Source organism: Rhinopithecus bieti, unplaced genomic scaffold (assembly GCF_001698545.2).
Source record: "Rhinopithecus bieti isolate Rb0 unplaced genomic scaffold, ASM169854v2 scaffold_29034, whole genome shotgun sequence".
Lineage (NCBI taxonomy): Eukaryota > Metazoa > Chordata > Mammalia > Primates > Cercopithecidae > Rhinopithecus > Rhinopithecus bieti.
This window is the reverse complement of record NW_016812875.1, coordinates 626,281-649,229: the sequence shown is the minus strand read 5'-3', so window position 1 is coordinate 649,229 and position 22,949 is coordinate 626,281. Positions and strand designations below refer to the sequence as shown.

Here is a 22,949-nt window from a genome sequence, read left to right as displayed (position 1 = left end):
CAGTCTCTTGCTTCAAGCCCCCACCCCCACCTGCAGAGTCACACAAAGGATGGCTCTGAGCCAAATGCCCTGCATGGAGGCAGGAAGAGCTCTGCTCCGCAAGACCGGGGGATTCTTCATTCTCCAGTGGGACGTGGATGTTCTCAGAAAGGGGAGCAGAGGAGCAGAGCAAACATCCACACCCACAAAAGAAGTGCTTCAACTTCATGAGAGGACATGGAGGGCCCAGTTGGGTCTAGCACTGGCAGCACCTGGCATGCCGCCCTGAGTGGGTCCCCTTCCCTTTCCCTCTGTCTCTGCTTTCTCTGACCTCGGTGCTTCCTGGAGTAGAGAACTCACGCCCGTGACATTGCCCATCAGCTCAGAGTGCACAGACACAGGGCATCCTAACAGTGCAGTCCCTGCGGAGGGGGCAGCACCCCCGGCTGACTCTCTGGGCCCCTCTGGGAGCAAGCCCGCAGCAGCGGATCTCTCAGGCTCCAAGCTCTGCAATTCTAGAATTTAATCTCGTCATGTGCTTCCTGTTGTCTTCACTTTCCTGGCTATGCTTCAGTTTATGGCAAGTTCTGTTGGGTTTTATAGTAGTGGTAAAAAGGCTCCTTTGAAGTAAATTCAATTAAGGAAAAGAAAGAAATCCATGGAAGGAAAAAGGGGTGAATCATAGTGGAGGGTGTGGCAGAGCCTGCAGGGGCTTGTGACATGAGACATAGACAGTGGTCGGTCACTCTGACCTCCCAAGCTCCATCAACCTGCATCTAAACCCAGTCTGGGACGCTGATTTGCGCAGTGGCCCAGCAGAAGGGGTACGTTCCTCTTTCCCCTTTCCACTGGCCCATTGCTCTCGAGCCCTTCCTCACCGCCCTTCCCTGCGGGAGACGGAGGTGGAGGGGAGAAGCTGGCGGGTGTCCCTCCCTCTCATCTGTGCCCGGAGACGTGCATGGCCCAAGCACTCTGCAGGTGCCCTGGATGATGTGAACCATGGTGCCACTGCTCTCTGTCCTCCAGCTTTGGCGGCAGCAGCTTCCTGCTGGCACGAAGTGCAGCCCACCTTTCTCTAGGATGTTCAACCAGTTCTCTGCCTTAAACGCCCTGTATTCTAAGCACACGAGGGTTTTCTGTGACTCCCTCTGTGGGCTGAGCCCCACTCTCTAGCCCCTGCTGGCCTCAGGTATGCTGTGAGAGGCCAACACACGGAAAACATCTGTCCCGCTCAAGCCCTCCGTGGGCATTTTCCTCTGCTGTAAAGCTTTCCCGTCCTACCTTTTCGAAGTTTTCATGCTCTTCTACCTCATCTGTGGGCCACCCTTGACTTTGCCACACCCTCTGGGATTTAGGCTTCCTCTCATTTCTGTGAAGCTTGTTTGACATGAAGAGGTGGACATAGCTCAGGAAGGGTTATGACACCATGGCCATCCCCAGCCACGCCACTCACCCACTGGCTGTTCCCAAGCTGGCCACGACCTCGCTACACCTCGGTGCTCTGATTTGAAACATGGGAAGGGTCTGTTGTTCCTCCAGCCCTAAGGTAGGTCATCATGTGCATACAGCTTCTTGCTTTTTAAGTAATTATGATAAGACAAATATTCTCAAGAGGGGGATTATGTTGCCAAGGACTGTGAGCACTTGGGAGGGCTGCTTCCAATGTTTTTAATGTCTCCATTGCAGATATTGCACCACGCTAAACTCACGCATCATTGTAGGTTCTGATGGACAATTTTTCCCTTTATTTATTAACCACATATGGGCTGGTATCTCTGTTAAAAAATTCCAAATAGTCATTAATTACTCCCAATGATTGCAGGGTTTTGAAGGAGGTTTGGAACCAAATGGTGGAGGAATCCCTACTCCCCTATAAAATCCTGCAGCCCTCACCCACCTGACCGCAACTTGCAGCCAGAATGAAAAAAGCAGGAATTCTCAAAAATGGCTTTGAGGCACTGCCTAGCAGCAGCTCGGATAACTACTTTTTAATAGACATAATAGCTTTATTGAGATATAATTCCCATAACATACAATTCACTGTTTTAAAGTGTACAATTCAATAGCTTTAGTACTCAGAGTTGTGCAGCCATCATCACTAATTCCAGAGCGTTTTATCCCCTTAAAAGGAAACCCATGCCTGTTAGCAGTCACTCCTAAATTACACCGTGTCCCCAGAGCTCCTGACAACCCCCAATCTCCTTTCTACCTCTATGGATTTGCCTATTCTGGACATTTTGTATACATGAATCATATGCTATTTGTCCTTTCGTGCCTGGCTTCCTTCACTTAGCATGATGTTTTTAAGGTCCATTGATATTGCAGCATGAATCAGCACTTCATTCCTTTTTGTGGGCAAATAATATTCCATTGTATGTGTCTGCCACATTTTCTTTATCCAGTCGTCTGTTGGTTAACTCTTGGGTTGTTTTCGCCTGTTGGCTATTGTGAAGAATGATGCTATAAACATATGTGTGCGTTTTTATGTGGATGTTTTCATTTCTCCTGGGCATGCACCTGGAAGTGGATTGCGGTCATACGGTAACTCTTTTTAGCATTTTGAGGAATTGCTAAACTGTTTTCCGTAGCAGCTGTACCATTTTGTGTTCCCATTGGCAAGATATGAGGGTTTCACCTTATCTGCATCCTCACCAGTGCTTGCTATCATGTGTGCTTTTGATGTTAGCCACCCTCGTGGCTATGAAGTGGTATCTCAGTGTGGACTTCATTTGCACAGTGGTATTGAGCATCTTTCATGCACTTATGGGCATTTGTATTGCCAATATTTGGAAAAATGTTTGAATAAATATTTATTCAGATCCTTTGCCCACTGAAAAAAATTGGGTTATTTGTCTTTACTGTTGAGTTCTTCTTATATTCTGGACAAAAGACCTTTATCAGATATATAGTTTGTAAATATTTTTTTCCCACTCTGTGAGTTCTCTTTTTACCTTCCTGATGGTGTTTTATGAGGCACAAAAGTTTTTGATTTTGATGAAGTCCAATGTATCTGTTTCTTCTTTTGTTGCTTATGTTTCTGGTGGCATATCTAAGAATCCAAGGATACGAGGATTTACTTCTAGTTTTCTTCTAAGAGCCCTTGTAGTTTTACCTCCTACGTTTAGGTCTTTGATCCATTTTGAGATAATTTTTGCATATGGTGGGTTTGTATATTGTTCTTTGTAACAAATTTCTTTCTGAAGCTGACTACCTTAAAATGGCACTTTATGAGAAACAGTTGTGTCTGGCTCATGTTGTTTTTATTAGGAACAATACTTGTTGGTTTTACAAGGCATCTCATCATGAGGAAATCAATGGTACACCCACCATCTCATTCCCCGCTCACCCAGCCCTATACATGTTAGCGACCCCTCTTCACACATGGGGACATGGAGACTCGTGAGGAGGAGGTAAAATCAAAGGGACAGAGTGAGGTGAGCCTGTGTTCTTTCTTTAACCCTCCTGCCCTCCTCCCTAGGAAGAAACAAGCTTCGCTATGAAGTGGGGTGACCTCCTTCACCAGATTCTTTCTTCCTCAGAAACCCCAATCTACTGACTTCTTTGGGCTGTCTGAGGTGTAGGTAGTGACTCTGGGCTAGATTTTCTATGCTCTCTGTTTCCTACATCAACAGCCTCATCTATCAAAAGGAAGGAGGGAGGGAGGAGGAAGGAGGGAAAGGAAGGAGGGAAAGAGGGAGGGAAGGAAGGAAGGAAGAAAGGAAAAGAAAGAAGGAAGGAGGGAAGGAAATGAGGGAGGGAGGAAAAGAAGGAAGGGAGGGAGGGAAGGAAGGAAGGGAAAGAGGCAAGGAAGGAAGGAAGGAAGGGAGGGAAAGAGGGAAGGAAGGGAGGAGGGAAGAAAGGAAGAGAAACATGGAAGGAAGGAAGGAAGGAAGGAAGGGAGGGAAAGAGGGAAGGAAGGGAGGAAGGAAGAAAGGAAGAGAAACATGGAAGGAAGGAAGGAAGGAAGGAAGGAAGGAAGGAAGGAAGGAAAAGAGGGAAGGAAGAAAAAAGGAAGGAAAGAAGGGAAAGAGGGAGGGAAGGAATGAAGGAAGGAAGGGGAGGGGAGGGAAAGAAGGAAGGAAGTAAGGAAAGAAGGAAAGAGGGTAGGAAGGAAGGAAGAAAAGGGAAGGAAAGAGGGAAGGAAGAAAGGAGGGAAGGAAGGGATAGAAAGAAGGAAGGAAGGGAGGGAGGGAAAGAGGGAAGGTAGGAAAGGAGGGAAGGAAGGGAGGGAGGGAGGGAAGGAAGGAAAGAAGGGAGGCAGGGAAAGAAGGAATGGAAAGAAGGAAGAAAGGAAAAGAGGGAAGAAAAAAGGAAGGAAGGAAAAGAGGGAGGGAAAGAAGGAAGGGAAGGAAAAGAGGGAAGGAAGGAAGAAGGAAGGAAGGAAAAGAGGGAACAAAGGAAGAGAAAGAGGGAAGGAAGGAAGGGAAAGAGGGAGGGGAGGAAGGAAGGAAGGAAGGAAGGAAGGAAGGAAGGGAGGAAGGAAGGAAGGGAGGAAGGAAGGAAGGGAGGAAGAGAGGAAGGGGAGGTCATTTCCTCGAGGAAGTAAAAGTGCAGCTCCTCTCTGGGCTCCCCTGAGTAGAACATGAGAACGTGACTAAATCAAAACTCAGGTATGTCTCTAGAGGGAGCTCGTACATCCAGGTGGACAAGCCCTCCATTACTAAAAGTGCCAGAGACAAGCTAAGGCCTGGGTGTGTGCACAGGAGACTGGAGGGCCCTAGGAGCCCTGGCTGGAGGTGGGACCAGGTTCAAGCCCATCTTCTGCTCACAACCTGGGTGATCCTGGCAGCCACGTGCCCTCCTTGCTGGGGCTCAGGTGCCTCATCTGTCAAGCGCCGGTGGCTGGGACGGGATCCCTCAGCCTGATAGGCTAAGACTCTAAGTGCTGCCGGAGTTAAGGCGGCAACACAATCTCCAAGCCTGTCAGGGACCCCTGGTAGCCGGGTGAGTGATGGTCCCGGGGGATTGACCAGCTGTTTGGGTGTCCCATAAACACAGCCTTAAAGTGGCTGGTTACGCCCATCCATCTTGCCCTTGGGGCCGCGCCCTGGCGGCTTTCAGAGTGGCCCTAGTTGACATCGGCGTTGGCCCCTTCCGGGTGGCGCTGGGCCGTTGATGGGCTCTGTGATGGATGGGTCTCCACTGTGGAGGTGCCACCGCTCAGGACGCCCGGAGGGTGAGGCCGGGGGCTTCAGCAGGAACATCCGGGTGGAGGCAGAGCTGTTCTGCTGTGGCTGCAGCCCTGAACGGTGAGATTCAGAGCTGAGGGTGAGGTAATGAGCCAAGGGCTTCCAGGGTCTACAGATGGAGGTGGCCCAGACACGTTGTACAAGAGATTTTCTAGAGTTTCCTTAGTTCCACAGAAACCTGCTCCCTCCCAGGGGCTGTAAGCCTTTTGTGTCTCCCCTGGTCACAGATGGAACACCAGCCTAGCCAAGCACAGGGCTTCCCTTGGGGCAATAGAAAGTGGGGATACTATGGCCAGCCAGGCCACTCAGGGGTCTGACTTCAGAATGGCTGTTTTTTCTGATTCCTCCAGGGACCCCTGTACAAACAACAAAGTTATTTCTCTGCAACCTCCGGGTCTGACCACGGATAACTGGCTGATTCCTCCTCCTGGCATTCAGGGTTGTACCCCTGTGTTCTGGACTGAGGGCAGGAGAGAGAAATAAACTCACCGAGCTCCACTGCCTGCTGCTGGCCGCACATCACAGCCCGTGGGTAGCACCGTGGCCTGACTTTATGCAGAGCCGCTGACATCCCCAAGGCACTCGGGGAAAGACTGAAACATTCTGAGGCCATGCCCCATGGTGTGAGAAGGGATGATGTGAGCAGCCTGTCTTCTGCTCGTCCCTGCAACACGCCTTAGGGTCTTTCAGGGGCATTGTTCATGACGGGAAACTCGGAGGGCCTGGCCACAGACAGAGGTGACCCACAGTCACTGAGTTGGAGGGGTGGCCTGCAAGCTGGGGAGAGGTAGAGGACTGATGGAGATGGCTAAGGTCATTCCTCATTTACCCCCAATGGCCCTAGTTTTACTGCCCTTCCCACTACCTGCTTTCTCCGAACACACGCTCCCTCTCTTACCTGGCTCTCCCCCACCGTTCTCACTAGAAATGTAGACTCTGGGAGACAGGAAGGGCCCTTGGATCCCAGGAAGTTCCTCTACGGCTTCCCTAGATGTTGGGCATCTGCTGCTCTACTTGCATGCCCTGCATGATGGGGAGCTCATCACCTGTCAAGCAGCCCTCTCCATTTTTGTGCCCTTACTGCTGATCTCTGCCATGCCCCCACCCCTCCCAGGGACCCAGTTCTGCTCTCCTAGCCCTTAGGACTCCATCAGCTACTCCTGCCCCAGGACTGGCCCTCAGAGACGGGGGACAGTGAGTAGATGTCACTACTTTCTACTTAGGCTGTTAGTTGAGTGTAGCAGCCCCAGCTCCCCAGGAGTTGGGGTCTCCAGGCCCCTTGTCACTTTAGCTGCCTGCTGCGGACATGCTGGCGTCCCTCCCCAGGGTCCCAGTCTCAGGCCATTCTCCTTCCCACTAATGATCATTTAGCTCACCTAACTGCCCACTTCAGCCACTTGGGGGCAGAAAGCCTTGCTGGTCTGGAAACTGTCACGTGCCAGGCCGAAGTATTACTGCTAGTCCCTATGGCGCATTCCCAGCCAAACATTGGATGGACAGCTGTATAGGCTGCAAGCTTCCTTCTGTCCCTGTGGCTGTCTTTGCAGCTATTCCTAAACACCTGCTTCTCCCTTTCATTCTGGGCATGTCCCTAGTCCCTTTGAAGTTAGGTGTGGCTGTGTGACTTGCTTGGCAAATGAAATGTGAGCAGAAGAAACATGTGCAGCTTCAGGGTAGAAGCCCTGTCCCCTTCCCCTGGGTGACTGATGGGCTGGCCCGTGAAGGCACATCATGTAACTGACTGAAAAATGCATTTTTGTGTGTGCAGACATGAGATGGTGGGCTTGTTTGTTACTGCAGTGGAACCCAGCCCACCCTGACTGTTAGACCCTGAAACTATAATCAGGGCAAATCTCTACCCCCTTCATAGCAGAACGTTCTCCATCTACCTAGTGACTGTTCCCAAAGCACTAGAAGCTCTCTCTGCACCATCACCTTTCCCAAGTAGTCCAGGACATGGAGAGGGACTCAATACATATTTGTTGAATAAGCAAAGGAGGAACTCTCTCTCACCCAGTGGCATCCCTGGGGTTATGGGCAGCCACCTATTGCCTCTATTGCACTAAGACTAAATCCCCAATTCCCCACCAGGACCTGCCTGGTCCCCACCAACATCCTCAGCCTCATTGTCTCCCTGCTCCTCCTCCCCACACCACTCTGTCTCGAGCACACCCAACCTGTCTTCCCACCCCAGGGCCTTTGCACATGCCATTCCCTTCCTCTGGAGCACTGGCTGATTTCTTCTCATGTTGCAGGCCTCTGCCCAAATGTTTTTCCTCAGAGCATTCATCCCTGACCACTTGCATCTCAAGGCGCCCCCTACCCACATCACTTTTTAAAAAACATTTTATTTGAAAACAATATACAATTTATGGAAAATTTGCAGGGAGGAGAATGGGACTAAAAACACCTGCGTACTCCTCACCTACTGTTAACTTTGTATTATTTACTGTGTGATTTGCTCTTGTTCTTTCTCTCTGTCTCTATCACTGTGTCTCTCCTCTGTGAGACACATTTTGAGGGTAAATTGCAAATGTCATAGCCCTTGACCCCGAAATACTTTGGTGTGGGTTTCAAAAAGATAGTTATGCTCTTAGGTAACTACAGCTCCATTCTTGACTTTGGTGACATTGAAATTAACATGAACATTGACAAAACACTTTAATCTGCCATCCATGTGCCAATTTTGTCAACTGACACAATGCTACCCTGATGCAATGCTGCCCTTTATAGCATGTCTTTCCCCTCCATCACTCCATCTGATCCGCAGTCAGGTATTATATTCAGTTGTTTTGTCTCTTTGGTCTCCTTCAGCCTGAAATGGTGTCCATAATCTTTTGTCGTCTTATATTGCATTGACATTTTTGAAGAATACAGTGTTTTTAGTGAAATGTTTCTCACTTGGAGTTTGTCTGCATTTCCTCCTGTTTGGGTGTCTGCATTTCCTCCTGTGTGTGCCTTCCAACCTGGTGTCAGTGGTGTTAGGGATGTGCACTTCTAGGACATCACAACTGGTGGCCCCCGATGCCCACCTGCACCCCCGTGGTGGTCAGTGGTCGATTTTTGTCACCCTGTCAGGGTGGGTCCTGATTTCTCCACTGTATAACTTTTCCCCACTCCTTGCATTGAATACCTGGTCTATGAGGAGACACCTACAGAGGGTGCAAATACCCTACTCCTTGTCAAAGCTTTCTACCAGATTTATCAGCCATTTATGACTTTTGCCTGAGCCAATCTTTGCCACAATGCCTGCAAAATGTTGATTTTTCCACCCAAATCTTCCCCCAACATTTCCCAGGTGGCTCTCAACTGGGAAACGGAGGGGGAGAGAGTCTTTTTTTTAGAGCCACAAGCCTGCCACAGTTTTGTCAAGTGACACAATGCTGCCCTGATGCAATGCTGCCCTTTATTGCATATCTTTCCCCTTCACCACCACATCTGGTCCAGGGTCAGATATTATATACCTGTATAAACAGCGTATAATCTTCCTTTTTTAGTGTATAACAACATGTTCCAGGCTTATAATGTATTGTTCCTGCCCCAAGTTTGGAATCAGCCATTTCTCCGAGGAGCCCTGGATCTCATTCCTACGGATGGTATTAGAGACCAACATCTGGGTACAGGGTGTGCTCACTGCCACTGAGGTGTCTGCTTCAGAGCTCTCTCAGCAGACAGAGCCAGATATACAAGATGTGTGTATGCATTCAAGACCTTACATACACACACCACATCGTATTCTATAATAGCTTACCATTCCATCATGCTTTTTTGTAGGTTGAGCTGGAGTGATCTGGGTGACTAATCTGACACCTGTTTATCCTCCCTCTCCCTGATCCACTCCTAAGTGCCCTGGAAGTGGGGATTAGCCTCCTGTCTTTTCTTTTGCTGTGTGCCCAGCTTGGAGATCTTGAAGAACTTCCAAATGAGTGAACCCACCTCTGTAGGCCCCACAGGCTTTGCCTGAGGCTCTCAGGTTTCCAGCAATGGTCAATGGAACAAGTTAGCTTGTTGGACCGTGTGGTCTCAGGCCCTGGCTTGTGGCAGCAGGCAACAGCCCTGTGACCCTGGTACCTGTCTCCAGCCCTCCTCATGCCATCCCTCTAGGGACAGAGCTGCTCCCAGGCCCCTCTGTGCCCATTCCTTGACCCTCCACACTAGCTACAGGTGCAAGGCAGCACCTGGAGTCCTCACAGCAGCCCTGCTCTTTCAGGAATCAGAGCCCCATTTTGCAGATAAGGAAACCAAGGCTCAAAGAGGCTCTGGCATCTCTTTGGAAAGAGATTGTGGAGCAGATTTCTGCCCAAGAAAATCATGAACTGCCCACATGAACCAAAGGTTTTGTGTGTGCAGAGTGGAACATCTGAGTCTGCCCATTTCTTGGTTGGACATGTGAATAATGTTTTCAAAAGAATTTTTGATTTGATGTCCTGGCCTAGCAGGGCTGCTGTGGGTGAGCCGCATTCCACCTGACTCACCTGGTCCCAATTCCAACAGTGTGAGAATTCCCCAGGACTGCCTTCCTGCTCCATCTCTGGCACCTAGACTGAAGCAGAAAAGGCTCGGGGCTAACTCATGCTGCCTCACAGCATTCCTTGGTGACCTTCAGCACATCCCTCCGAGCCTCAGTTTCCTAATCTGTCACTGGGGCTAAGTATCCTCCTCCTTGCAGAGTTGTTGGGGAGGAAGAGTCTCACCTCCCCCAGAGGCCTTGGGAATGCACCCCACGGAGGTCCCATTGCTGTCCCGCAACTTCACAGGCTGTGTGACCAGCAGACACGAGAAAGGGGAGGGCAGCTCATTTTTCAAACAAAACGGTATCAGATGTGTGATTTGGTTAAAAAAATATATATTTCTGGCAATGGCTTCAGCTTTGCTCAAGAGAGAACTGGGGTGGGGGGAGGAGGTGGAGGGGAGGCCGTTCCAGTGGCTTAAAAAACCCCAGATAAGTGTACGGTGATTAAGCGCAACCATTAGCTCTAATGGGCAATAATTGGTGATGAGAAATAATTTTCTAGGGCACAACTGCCCCTGGTGCCCCCACGCCCGGCCCCAGCAAGGGGACGGCCAAAGGGCTGATTAACTCCCAGGCTGGAGGAAATGTCGGAGGCACAAAAAGTTTCCAGATTCGAGGGTAATTGGGAGAAGTTATTTCACTTTCCACATCAGGCTGATGAGGGGCCACCCACCTGCCGGCGAGGGAGGGGCTCGGCCGGCTTCCTGCCCAGGAATGGAGGGCCACTGTGCAAGGGGCAGGGGTGGCCAGCACGGTTAGAGGGTGGGGGCAATTCCCACCTGTGTCACTGCTGGCCCTGTGACCCAAGGCAAGTCACCACAGGGTCTCTTCTCTGTCCTGACTTGCTCCCCAACCAATGTTTGCACAGGCCCTGGTCCTTTTCGCCTCAAAATTCACAGACAGACAAAACCACCAGCCAGCAGTTCAGTCTTCCCGAGTGCCCTCCCTTCCCCCAGAGCCTGCCCAAGGACCTGCTAGCCTTAGGGTACCTTTGTGGGATTCAGGGGAAGATGCCCCTCTTGGCCGCAGGCTTCAGCCTTCCCTGAGCGTGTCCAGCAGGAGCTGGCTGGACTCCTTGGAGCTCCTGTGTGCAGTGCGCAACCTGCCCAATAACCCTCTGCAGCCTGGCAGTGTTCATGTCTTCATCTCCTTCCTCCTCACTCTGTCCACTCAGCCTGTCCCCAGAAAGAGCTCTTGGTCACTTCAAATGGGTAAGCCAAAGGCCCCAACTCTCTGCCCCCCACCTGCCTGCTCCTTCCTTCTTCAGCTGCTTCCAACACTTGCCTTCCTCTCTGCCTCAGCCTCACTCCCCTCTTCCCCAGCCCAAAGCACAAATTCTCCCAACCCCAACCCAATCTCTCTCTGAAAGCCCTTTGCCCTGGGGACTTACTGCACACCCTGATCATCTCCCTCCCAGAGCTGCACCTTTCCCTGGGTCCATGAGTGGGCCTCTCTCCTCTCTGTCTTACTTTCTCTTCCTCCCCCTCCTCCTCTCCATGTGTGTGTGTGTGTTCAGTGTGTTCTTCACAGTGATTGACCCAAGTGAGTGAGACAAGCATGGTTCCTGAAGCTAAGGAGACTTTGTGCAATAGGAAGTCCTTTCTCTCCCCTGACTCAGGGCTGCAGTGCTCTCCCAGGCATGAGACTGACCTCCCCGTCACAGGAGGCATGTAACCAGGCCCTGTATGGATGCACCCCTAGGATGCTGCGGAGAGGAGTCGTGCCCTTTGAGGGCCTAGGTGGGATAATCTAAGGAGGTGCTGGCCTAGGATGAGCTGAGGCCTCTAGGCTGACCGCAAGGCAGCCTCCTCTAGCTGTCCTCTCTGCCCTCTGCAGGCCAGGGCCTCAGCTCCCAAGTTGCAGGTGAGGCCAGCCTCAGGATACCTCCAACACCGACCAGCTGCCAAACCTCTCTGGGCCACAATGTCCTCCTCTGAAAATGAAACTCGTGGTGTAACCAACCTGGCGGGACTGACCTGAGGATGAAGGAGCTGGCCACAGAGGTGCTTCCAGGACTGACTGGCGCCCAGAAGCCTCCAGGACAGCAGCTGCTGGGATCACTGCGTGGGGCAGTGAGACATGGGGGCTGTTCCGGCTGCAGGACTGCCCCGTCCCAGGTTGTTGCCCACAAAGCCCCCTCTTTATGCGCTGCGCTCCCCAGAATTGCACAGCATCAGTTATAAACGTAATACTCTGTGGCCGGTGCCGTTGTAAGCACTGTAGATGAGTGTGTTTATTCTGTTTCTCCACACCTCTGTGAGGTGGGCATTCTTGTGACCCCTATTCCATCGGTGAGAATCGGGGGCAGCCAGATCCAGTGACTTGCCCCAGGCCGGGTGGGCACTGAGTGCTGCGCCTCCTCTGAGCCTAGCACTGTGGCCTCACAGTCGGTGCTCGTAGCATTTCAGCTGTATGACTCTAACAGCAATTACAGTCATGGCCTTCGCCGCCGCCACCGTCCCTGTTCCGGTTGGAGAACACAATGCACCGCGCACAGGCTGTGCCAAAGCCCACACGCACCCTTTGGCCTCCGTCGTGCCCTCTTCACAGATGAGCAAACGGAGGCCAGACGTCACCGGCAGGCGGCGCTGCGGAGCGCGAGGCCTCGCACCTGCTCGCGGAGCCGCGGAGAGGACGCAGGTAAGGTAAAGCCGGACCTGGACGCGCACCTGCGGGGAGGGGTCTGCGGGAGAGGGGGTCTGCGCGGGGCGGGTTGCAGCCCCTCCCAGCGGTGCGGGCGGAGGCAGGGGCGGGCGGGGGCTTTCAGCAGCTCGTCCGCGGAACATTTGCATGTAATTTGGGAGCGGGTCACATGTGGGAGTCATCAGGCGGAGGAAAGGCTCAATCAGGGCCTAATCACTGTCTGTTTGGAGGGGTCTGGGCCCAAGTGAAAAATGAAAACGGGGCTATTTTGCTTGAGTGACAGCCATCAGTGGCCACCTTTGACCTCCCCACTCGGGCTGGGTCTGCCCGAGCTTTAAAAACCAATCATCAGGGAAAGGGTAGGAGGGGCTCCCTCTCCTCGGCTCTCCCCTCCCCCATCCTTTTCCCTCCCTGGACCTGGGTTTGTAAAATTCATTCATTCACTACTCCCATTCATTCTTTCCACAACCCATCCTGGGGCAGCAGGACTCCCTGGTCAGGGCCCCGGGACAAATGCCGGATTTGAGTTCTGACTCTGTCACTTCCCAGCCGGCAACCTTGGTGAGGTGACTGTCAAGCGTCAGTGTTCCCATCTGCGAAATGGATGCAGGGGGCACGCAGAGAACGGTTTACGTCGGTGAGGAGCTGAGGGAGGCGGGGCCGCAGGGGCAGGGGGCGAGCCCTCCTTCAGCCCTCCCGCTAAGGGACAGGAGCTTTGCAGAGGAGGGCCAAGAGGTCAGGTAGGGTGCAGTGGCTCTGCTTTTTGCATGAATGCATACCCTTCCTCCCCACACCCTGTGCACAAGGCGCAACCTGGTTCCCAATGTACAGAAGAGGGGCCTCTGCCAGGTGAACAGAAGAGAGTGCACACGCAGGCCAGGGAGACCGAGAGAGAGCAGGGAGGCGCCGGACCGCCCACGGGCAGTGAAGGGCAGTGACTACTCCCTAAAGCAGCCATGAGCCCGGGCTTGGTTCACCCCGGCATGGAGGGACTCAACCCACTCTCCCAGAATGGCCTCCAGATCCCCAGACACCCAAGGGCCTGGACCCGGTGGTATGGAATGATCAGTGCAATGGCGGCCTGCAGGCCACTGGGGGCAGCAGAGAGGGGCCGCGAGTGGCTCAGGCGGGACAAGCTCAGCCAGCTTCTGCCAGGACAGCCTGTGGGGGCCGGCTGCGCCCCACTGCACCGGCTGCCGGGTCACTGTGCCTCTGCCCTCCCTGCCACGCGGTGGAACCCTTTTTCCCCAAAGGGGCCCTTGGAGTCGTCCTCCCACGGCCGAGGCTGGGAATTCCAGGCAGCCGGTGCAGCTGCGGGTCGGTGGCCCTTTCAGGCCTGAGGAATTGCTCCGGGGGCCGGGGGGCGGGCTGGGCGCCCGGTACATTAGCGCCTGCTTTGCTCGCTGATGGTGTTTATAGGGATGTGGAACGGGCCTCCAGGAAACCGTCTGGCAGGCTGGGCTTCAGCAAATGGATTGCCAATTAATCAGCATCTATTTATGAGAACGTTTAAACCATTATTAATGTAGTGTAAATACGGAACCGCTGGCGGCCCAGGGCGGGCGGGCGGACAGGGGGCCATCTGCCGAGGCTGCCATCACATTCCTGGGGCGTGTTCCCGCTCCCACCCTCCTGGGGAGGGGTCCCACCCCTTGCCCTCATCCCCGGCCAAGCCTACTCCAGGTGCCGGCTTCCTCCTGCTGGGCCCTGCTGGTTCTGAGACCCGCGGCTGCAGCCTGCCAGGTTCTCAAGATTTTCCCCCAAGATGCTGAACAGGGGCGTGAAGGGTGAGTCCCGCCTCAGTCACTCAGCGGGGGGCCGCGGCAGCCCTGGCAGGCCGTGGCAGGGCTCTTTTCCACCCAGGGGAAGACTGGGCAGGTGTCCCACGCTGGGCCTGGCCGCCTCTTCCCTCCTCCTTCCTGCTCTGGACAGTGGATCTCAGCCTCACTCTGACAAGGCTCAGCCCCTGGAGGCAGGGGAGGAGGGGTTGGGGCACTTTCCCAGCCCCTCCCTCACCTATGGGTCCCAGTTCCCAAGGCTTCCCCCACCCCCAAGACCTAGGGGCTCTCAACTTTCCCCCCAGGCTATCCCAAGGACAAAACAAGGTGATTTGTGCACCCTGCTGGCACCTCCACTTCTCTCCAAAGATGCCAGCTGAGCCGTCTGCCTCCTCCCTGACCCGTCTGGGCCTCCAGCATACATTAAGCCAAGCTGGGTGGCCTCTCCCAGAGCTGGTGCTGACCGAGACACCGGAGCCAGCCTGTGCCGTGGACTGGGGGGCTCCAGGGCTTTCAGCCTGCTCAGCCCAATGTCCTGATGATCCTTCTTCCTCAGTATCACCTCAGATGGCTTTTTCTTTACCAACTGTACCCATTTTACAGATGAGAGACTAAGGTTTAAAATGGAGAAGGAGCTGCCTGAGGCCACAGAGACAGGGAGCCAGAACTGAAGCGAAGCACCCCACCCACCACCCACTACCCACCACCCACCGTGTCCTGTTCCTCTGCAGGCCTCTGAGGTTCCTAAACTACATGACCACATAGTTTGAGACCTCTGACTTTTTACGAATGCTCCCCAGAGTTTTCCAATCTCTGTTTCATTAGCTGCGCTCACCTGGGCCTGCCTCCTTTCTCTGAACGCTTTGCATGGAGGTGGCCACACACCTTAATCTTGAATGCCAAGCAAGAGCAGTTAGCTTGAGAGTTCACTGTGCAAAAAAGAAAACAAATAATGAGTCTGAGCTTTGATGCTGGCTGTTATCAAACATCTTTAGCAATTCCGAGGACTTTCCCTGCTCTGGGAAATTGAGGTGTTGGTCTAACGGGGGCCCTTGACAGGGAATGCCATGAGGAGGTGGCAGCACAGTGCTGAGGAGAGGGCCAAGCCCTCCAAGGCAAGGGAGCTGCTACCTCCCGTCCCCACCATGGGAGCTAGGCCCTCCCTCCCCAGGCGTGCGCGCTGTGCCACGCTGCTAACACTCATGGTTGGTGTGTTGATTTCTTCACTCAATCTGTGCCCCTTGAGGATGGGGAGAGCATTTTCACCCCCATTGCATCCTGGTGCCTCGAGAAGATGCCAACCAATGTTTGTTGACTGACCTACCACTTGGGAAATTTCTGCCTGGCACCGCTTGCCCAGGCTCCCCTCTTTTCTCTCTGGCACCGGCCCATCTGCCTTGCTGGCTTCAGCCCTGGTCCAAATTCCAGAGCCAGTCTAATGCCCAGAAGCATGGAGGGGTTCAAGGAGCTGGGACTAGACCAGACAGCCTTTAAGATGGATGCCGCATCTATCCCAACCCACCCGTGTGGGAACCCCAGGCCTCAGGACAGCCACCTGCCTGTGGTCACTCAGCACACCAGGAAGCTGAGGTTTCTGACGTCCTGAGTGGCCTCCAGAGCTGCCCCATGCCCCAGGACCCCGGCCCTGCTGCGCTGGCATGCTGGGAGGAAAGAGAACAAAGACGAGGCGTGTGCCCCTATTTCCCGGCTCCGCTCCCTGCCCCCCATTAGCCTAGTGAGGCTTGTTTATATTACAGCAGGAATTATTCCAGCCCTAATCAGAGGCCCTGCGAGGTTTCGGCATTCGAGGTATTTCTTTACCCAAGGACACTCTCCAATCCTATAATTTCCATTTCCCCAGACGCCCCTGATTGAAAGCAAACATTTTATATTTGGAAAGGAAAAGGGCTGTGTGCTATTCATAGACCAGCCTGGCTGTCCAGAGCTAGGTCCTGGGGGGGCTGAAGGCCTGGAGGGATGGACAGATCTGGGAGGGTGGCAGGGGAATGGCTAGGCCCCAGGCAGGAGAGGTGTGGGGAGATCGCAGCCCAGGGGTGGGGAGACGGAGAGACAGAGAGAGCCCCTTGCCACTGACTGCCAGGCCAGGGATGTCTGGCACTGCACATCCTCCCTGGTTGAGGGGCAATATGTGGGAAGGGGGGTGCTGTAGTAGCAGAGCCTTGGGCTGGGAAGAGGGTGGGTGGGGTGCAACTTGAGCATCTTCCTCCTCTGCACCCCTTTGCCAGGTAGCTTCACTGCCTCTTGCAGGTGAGGATAGGAGGCGTATTGCAGGGATGGGACAGAAGACATTACTAACAGTGGGCCTGGGGACAGAGGCCAGGGTTTGCCCAAAGGGACTTTGAGAAGTCTACTGTCCAGGGGACATTGTCTCCACTTCGGGCCCCTCCGTTGTCTAATATTCAGCTTCCTCTTCTCCTCCAGGTGCTGCCCATCCCTCTCGAGTCACACTCACACATCGCTCCACAACTTTTTAGGGGCTGAGAAGCACATGGACTCTACACCAATCCCAGGCCAGTCTGTTTCCCTCGCCCTTCCCCTCTGAGTTCTCTCCTCCCTCCCTTGATATGGAAGTCCAGGCAAGGACCATGTGTCCTTCATGGGAGGATATGAGACCCCCACTTACTCGAAGCTGTGTGTAGGCAGCCTCTTCCCTGTGCCACACACCATTAAGCAAGCCTTTTGGAAAGATGCCTCCATCAATCCTTAGAAGCAGATATGATTATTCCCATTTCGTGGATAAAGAAACCAAGGCTTGTTGAGCTTAAGTCGCCATTGTCCCATCTGTGTCCCTTGAATCTCAGTGCCTCAGCACTCACCTCCTAAGACCAGTGTAAATAAACTCAGACCTGGTGTGCTGGAAGTCACAGTCTGCTGGCACGTGCTGAGTGGGGCACACACTATTCTTATTGGAATGGATGGATTTCAGGGAAGCAGGGAAATGAAAAGCGACTGCAAGTTTCTGCACTGTATCAATCCTTATTATTGGAATGATTAAGAGACTGCATTTGGAATTTAATTTTTTCCTTACAATCTAATTTTTATTTTTATCAAAGTCATGCATTGCAGCATTTTGTTAACTGCTTTATTGAAGCATAACTGATATGTAGTAAAATGCAAACATGTAAAATAGGAAAGTTGATGAATTCTTAAAACAGTTTTTTTGAGATATAATTCACATACCGTACAATTCACCCATTTAAAGTGTAAAATTCAGTGATTTTTGGTATATTACATTATTAATTGTTTTAAATTGTGGTAGAGTATATATAACACAAAATTTGCCATTTTAGCTATTTTAAGTGTGTAATTCAGTGGCATTAAGTGATACACATTGTTGTGCAACCACCACTCCAAACAGAAATTGTACCCATGAAAGAGTAACTCTCCATTTCCCCTCCCCTCTAGCCCCTGGTAAACTCTAATTTTTGTCTCTCTGATTTTGCCTATTATAGCTATTTCATGTAAGTGGAATCAGAGTATGTGTCCTTTTCTGTCTGGCTTATTCCACTTAGCATGTTTTCAAAGTTCATCTGTGCTGTAGTATGTATCAGAATTTCCTTCCTTTTTCTTGTGGAATACTATTCCATTGTATGGATAAACCACATTCCTCTGTTGATAAAAGGGTGGATTGTTTCCACCCTTTGACTAATTGTGAATAGTGCTACAATAAACACCGGCAAACAAGTATCTGTTCAAGTTCCTGTTGTCAATTTTTTTAGGTATATAGCTAAGACTGAAACTGCTGGGTTATATGATAACTTTTATGTTTAATTCTTTGAGGAACTTCAAAACTTTTCCATGGTGTTGGTACCATTTTACATTCTCACCAGGCATGTATGAGGGTTTAATTTCACCACCTCTTTGTCAACACTTGTTACTTTCTGTTTTTTACGTTATAGCCATCCTAGTAAGTGTAAAGTGGTATCTCATTCTGGTTTTGATTTGTATTTTTCTAATGACTGATGATGTCAAGCATGTTTTCATGTCTTGTTGGCTATTTGCCCATTATTTAACTGGATTATCTTTTTGTTGTTGAGTTGTAAGGGTTTTTATGTATTCTGGATACTAAACCCTTATCAGATATGTGGCTTGCAAATAACTTTCTTTCATCCTGTAATTTGTCTTTTCACTTTCTTAATAAAATTGATATGCTTCTGTACATATGTGTGGGTGTTCATGTCTATCTATCTCTCTATCTATCTATCATCTATCTATGGAACCCTCACCACAATGAAAATACTGAACATATAAATCACCCCCCAAAATTTTTCATGTGTAGCTTTTTTTCACTCAGCCTAATTGCATGGAAATTTATCCATGCTGTTGCATGTATCAATACTTTATTCTTTTTTATTGATGAGTAGGATTCCATGGTGTGAATACACCACACAGTAGTTTGATCATTCACCTGCTAAAGGATACTTGGGTTGGTTCCAGTTTGGGGCTATTAATTCTGGTTATTAAATAGTTTCTCTGAACATTCATACGTAAGTCTTCATTTCTCTTGGGTGTATACCTAGGTATATAATTGCCGGGTAATATGGAAACTCTAATATCTTGAGGAACTGCTAAACAGCTTTCCAAAGCAATTGCACAATTTTGCTTTCCCACCAACTATGCATAAGGGTTATAATTTCTCTACATACTTGCTATTGTCTTTTTAATTCTGGTCATTTTAGTGGATGTGAAGTGGTATAGCTCATGATTTTGACTGGCATTTGTCTGATGACTAATGATGGCAAACATCTTTTTATATTCTTAACGTCTATTGTATATCTTCCTTAAAGAAATGTCTATTTAAACCCTTTGCCCATCTATATAAATTGGGTTATTTGTCTTTTTGTTATTTAGTAGTAATTTTTTTTTATATTCTGGATGCAAATCTCTTATACAATATACGATTTGCAAATATTTTATCTCACTTTGTGTGTGTGTGTTTTTTTTTACTTTCTTGATGGTGTCTTTTGAACTGTAAAAAGTTTTAATTTTGGTGATATTCAGCCTATTTTTTTTTTTTTTTTTTTTTTTTTTTTTTTTTTGCTGTTTGTGCTTTTGATGTCATATCTAAGAAACTATTTCCCATTTAAGATTCTGAAGATCTACACCTGTGTTTTCTTCTAAGACATATAGTTTTAGCTTTTACATTTGGTCTTTGATTCATTTTGAGGTAATTTTGGTATATGGTGCGAGGTAGGGATACCCCTTCATTCTTTTGCATGTGGATATTCAGTTGTCCTAGCACCATTTGCTAAGAAGATTATTCTTCCTCCATTGAATCATCTTGATACCCTCATCATAAATCAATTGACTATAAAAGTGAGAGCTCATTTCTGGACTCACAGTTCTATTCCATTTAAATAAAGATCTTTCCTATACCACCGCCAAACTGTCTTGATCACTATTGCTTTGTAGTAAGTTTTGAAATAGGAAAAGAATGACTCTTCCAACTTTGTCCTTTTTCCAAGATTATTGTGACAATTTCAGGTCCTTTGAATTTCTTTATAAATTTTAGGATCAACTTGTCAATTTCCAAAAATAAATCAGCTGAAATTTTGATAGGTATTGCATTGAATCTGCACACCATTTTGGATAACATTGCCTTCATGACAATGTTAAGTCTTTGGTCCATGAATATGGGATGAATATGGGATATTTTTCCATTTATTTAGATCTTCTTTAATTTCTTTCAACAATATTTTATAGTTTTGAAAGTAAAAGTTTTACACTTCTTTTGTTAAACTTAAGTATTTTATTATTGTTCATGTTATTGTAAATAGAGTTGTTTAGAAATGCATTTGATTTTTATATATCAATCCTATATTCTGTAACTGTGTTGAACTTGTTTATTAGTTCTAATAACAGATTTTTAGTGAGTTCCTTAGGAGTTTATGTATGAAAGTTTATTTCTTCTTCAAATAGAGATCATTTTATTTCTTACTTTTCAATCTAGATACATTTTATTTTTTTCTTACACAATTTCTCTGGTTAGAACCTCCAGTAAAAGTTGAATAGAAGTGGTGAGAACAGACATCCTTGTTTTTTCCTTGATCTTAAGAAAAAATAATTCAGCTTTTCATTATTATATATGAAGTTAACTTCATGGGTTTTTCATTGGTTTCCTTCTATTCCCAGTTTGTTGAGTGTTTTTATCATAAAAAAAGGTGTTAGATTTTGTCAACTGTCTTTTTTTCATCAATTGAGATGAAAATATGGGTTTTCCCTTCATTCTGTTGATGTAGTGTATTACTTTAACTGATTTTCAGATAATAAGGCAACATTGCATTCTTGAGATGAATCTCATTTGGTCATAGTGTATAATTCTTTTTGTACATTGCTGGATTCTATTTGATAGTGTTTTGTTGAGGATTTTGGTGTCTATATATAAAAGTGAGAATGAATGAAACATGGTTTTCCTGTGGTGTATCTGTCTGGTTTTGAAATAAGGGCAATACTGGTCTCATAGAATGGGGTGGAAAGTACTCCAACCTCTCTTATTTTTGCAAGAGTTTGAGAAAAAATAGTATTAATTCTTCTTTAAGTGCTTGGTAGAATTAACCAGTGAAGCCATTTGGTCTTGGGCTTTTTTGGCAGAAGTTTCTTTGATTACTAAGCCAAACTCTTTACTTGTATAAGTATATTCAGATTTTCTATTTCTTCTCAACTCAGCTTCAGTTGCTCTTTTTTCTAGTAATTTGTCCATTTCATCTAAGTTATACAATTTTGGCACACAGTTTTCATAGTATTCCATTGTAATTGTGTTTATTTCTGTAAAGTCAGTAGTTATGTCTCCTATTTCACTTCTGATATTGGTATTTTGAGTCATCTCTTTTTTTCTTAGTCAGTCTAGATGTAGTCATTAGTGTAAAAACGATTTATACTAGTCCTTAGTGTAAAAAGGAATTTACACTACTCCTTAGTGTAAAAGGATTCATGACTAAGTGTAAATTTTGTTGTTTGTTAATTTTGTTAATTTTTTTTGAGAGCCAATGCTTGATTTATTTGATTTTCTCTATTATTTTTGTATTCTCTGATTCATTAGTTTTCACTGTAATCATTATTTCCTTTCTGCTGCTTACTTTGGGCTCAGTTTGCACTTCTTATTCCAGGTTCTTAAGGTGGAAGGATATTGATTTGAGATCTTTATTTTTATTTCATGTAATTCACATCTATAAATCTCTCTCTAAGCAGTATGTTAGCTGCATTCCAGAAATTTTCATGTGTTGCATCTTCATTTTTACCTATCTCAAAGTATTTTTCTAATTTTCTTTGCGATTTTTTTGACCCATTGGTATTTCATAGTATGTTGTTTAATTCTCACATATTTATGAATTTCTCACATTTCTTTTTGTTATTAGGTTTCAATTTCACTTCATTGTAATTGGAGGTCCTAATTTATACAATTTCAATTATTTTAAATTTGAAATTTATTTAGGCTTGCTTGGTGATCTGCCCTGTTGTCTGTCCTGTAGAATGTTTCATTTGTGCTTCAGAATAATGTGATTCTGCTCTCAATAGGCACAGCGTTCTATACATATCTGTTAAGTCTAGTTTGTGTATATTGCTGTTCAAGTCTTCTATGTCCTTGTTGACCTGTTGCCAAGTTGTTCTATCTATTATATAGAGTATTGAAGTTTCTAATTATTATTGTTGAATTGTCTATCTCCACCTTCAATTCTGTTAGCATTTGCTTCATATATCATAGGGCTTTGTTGTTAGGTGCACATACATTTATAATTGTTACAACTTCCTGATGGATTGACACTTTTATCATTATAAAATATCGCTATTTATCTTCAGGGAAAATAATTAAAGCTATTTTATATGGTATTAATATAGCCACTCCAGCTTTCTTATGGTTGCTATATGCATGATATATCTTTTCCATCCTTTCACTTTCAACCCATTTGTGTCTTTGAATCAAACATATCTCCTAAAGTCAACATATAATTGGATCATGTGTTTTATTCAGTATGACAATTCTGCTTTTTGATTGGATTGTTTAATCCGTTCTAAGTTAATATCATTGATATTGTTGGACTTACATCTGACATTTCATTTTTGTTTACTATATGTCTCCTTTATTTTGTTCCTCTGTTCCTCCTTGATTTCTTTCTTTTGTGTGGAGTTAATATTTTCTAGTATAACATTTTAATTCCTTTAATGATTTTTTCTCTATATTAAAAAATTTGTTGACACATAATAGATGTATATATTTTCAGGATATATGTGATAAATTAATACATTTATATAATTTATAAAGATGAATTTAGTATAATTTAGTATATTCAAGGTGGTATTCACCACCTTGAATATTTGTTTTTTCATTATGCTAGAAACATTTGAATTATTCTCTTCTAGTTATTTTGAAATATGCAATAGATTATTAGAAACTACAGTCACCCTACCAACCTGTCAAACATTAGATCTTCTTTCTTCTGTCAAATTGTATATTTAGACTCATTAATTAAACCCTTTTCTCCCGCCTCCACCTTCCCAGCCTCTGATAACCACCAATGTACTTTTTATATTTATGAGACCCACGTTTTTAAACTCCCATATATAAGTGAGAACATGTCTTTCTGTGCTTAGCTTATTTCACTTAACATAGTGACCTCCAGTTCCATCCATGTTGCTGCAAATGACTGGATTTTGTTCTTTTTTTATGGCTGAATATATTCCATTGTGTATATATACACCACATTTTCTTTATCCATTCATCCATTGATGGGCACTTAGGTCGGTTCCATGTTTTGGCTATTGTGGACAGTGCTACAATAAATGTGGGAGTTCAGATGTCTTTTTGATATATTAATTTCTTTTCTTTTG

The 22,949-nt window shown here is 47.6% G+C and overlaps 1 long non-coding RNA gene across 1 annotated transcript; it reads left to right on the top strand.

The window, feature by feature from the left end:
• Positions 1-720: 720 nt before the first annotated feature.
• Positions 721-11,848, top strand: LOC108512022 (uncharacterized). Its single transcript, XR_001880463.1, has 3 exons — positions 721-803; positions 1,335-1,525; positions 11,518-11,848. It is a non-coding gene; the product is annotated as an uncharacterized LOC108512022 (long non-coding RNA).
• The last annotated feature ends 11,101 nt before the right edge of the window (positions 11,849-22,949 follow it).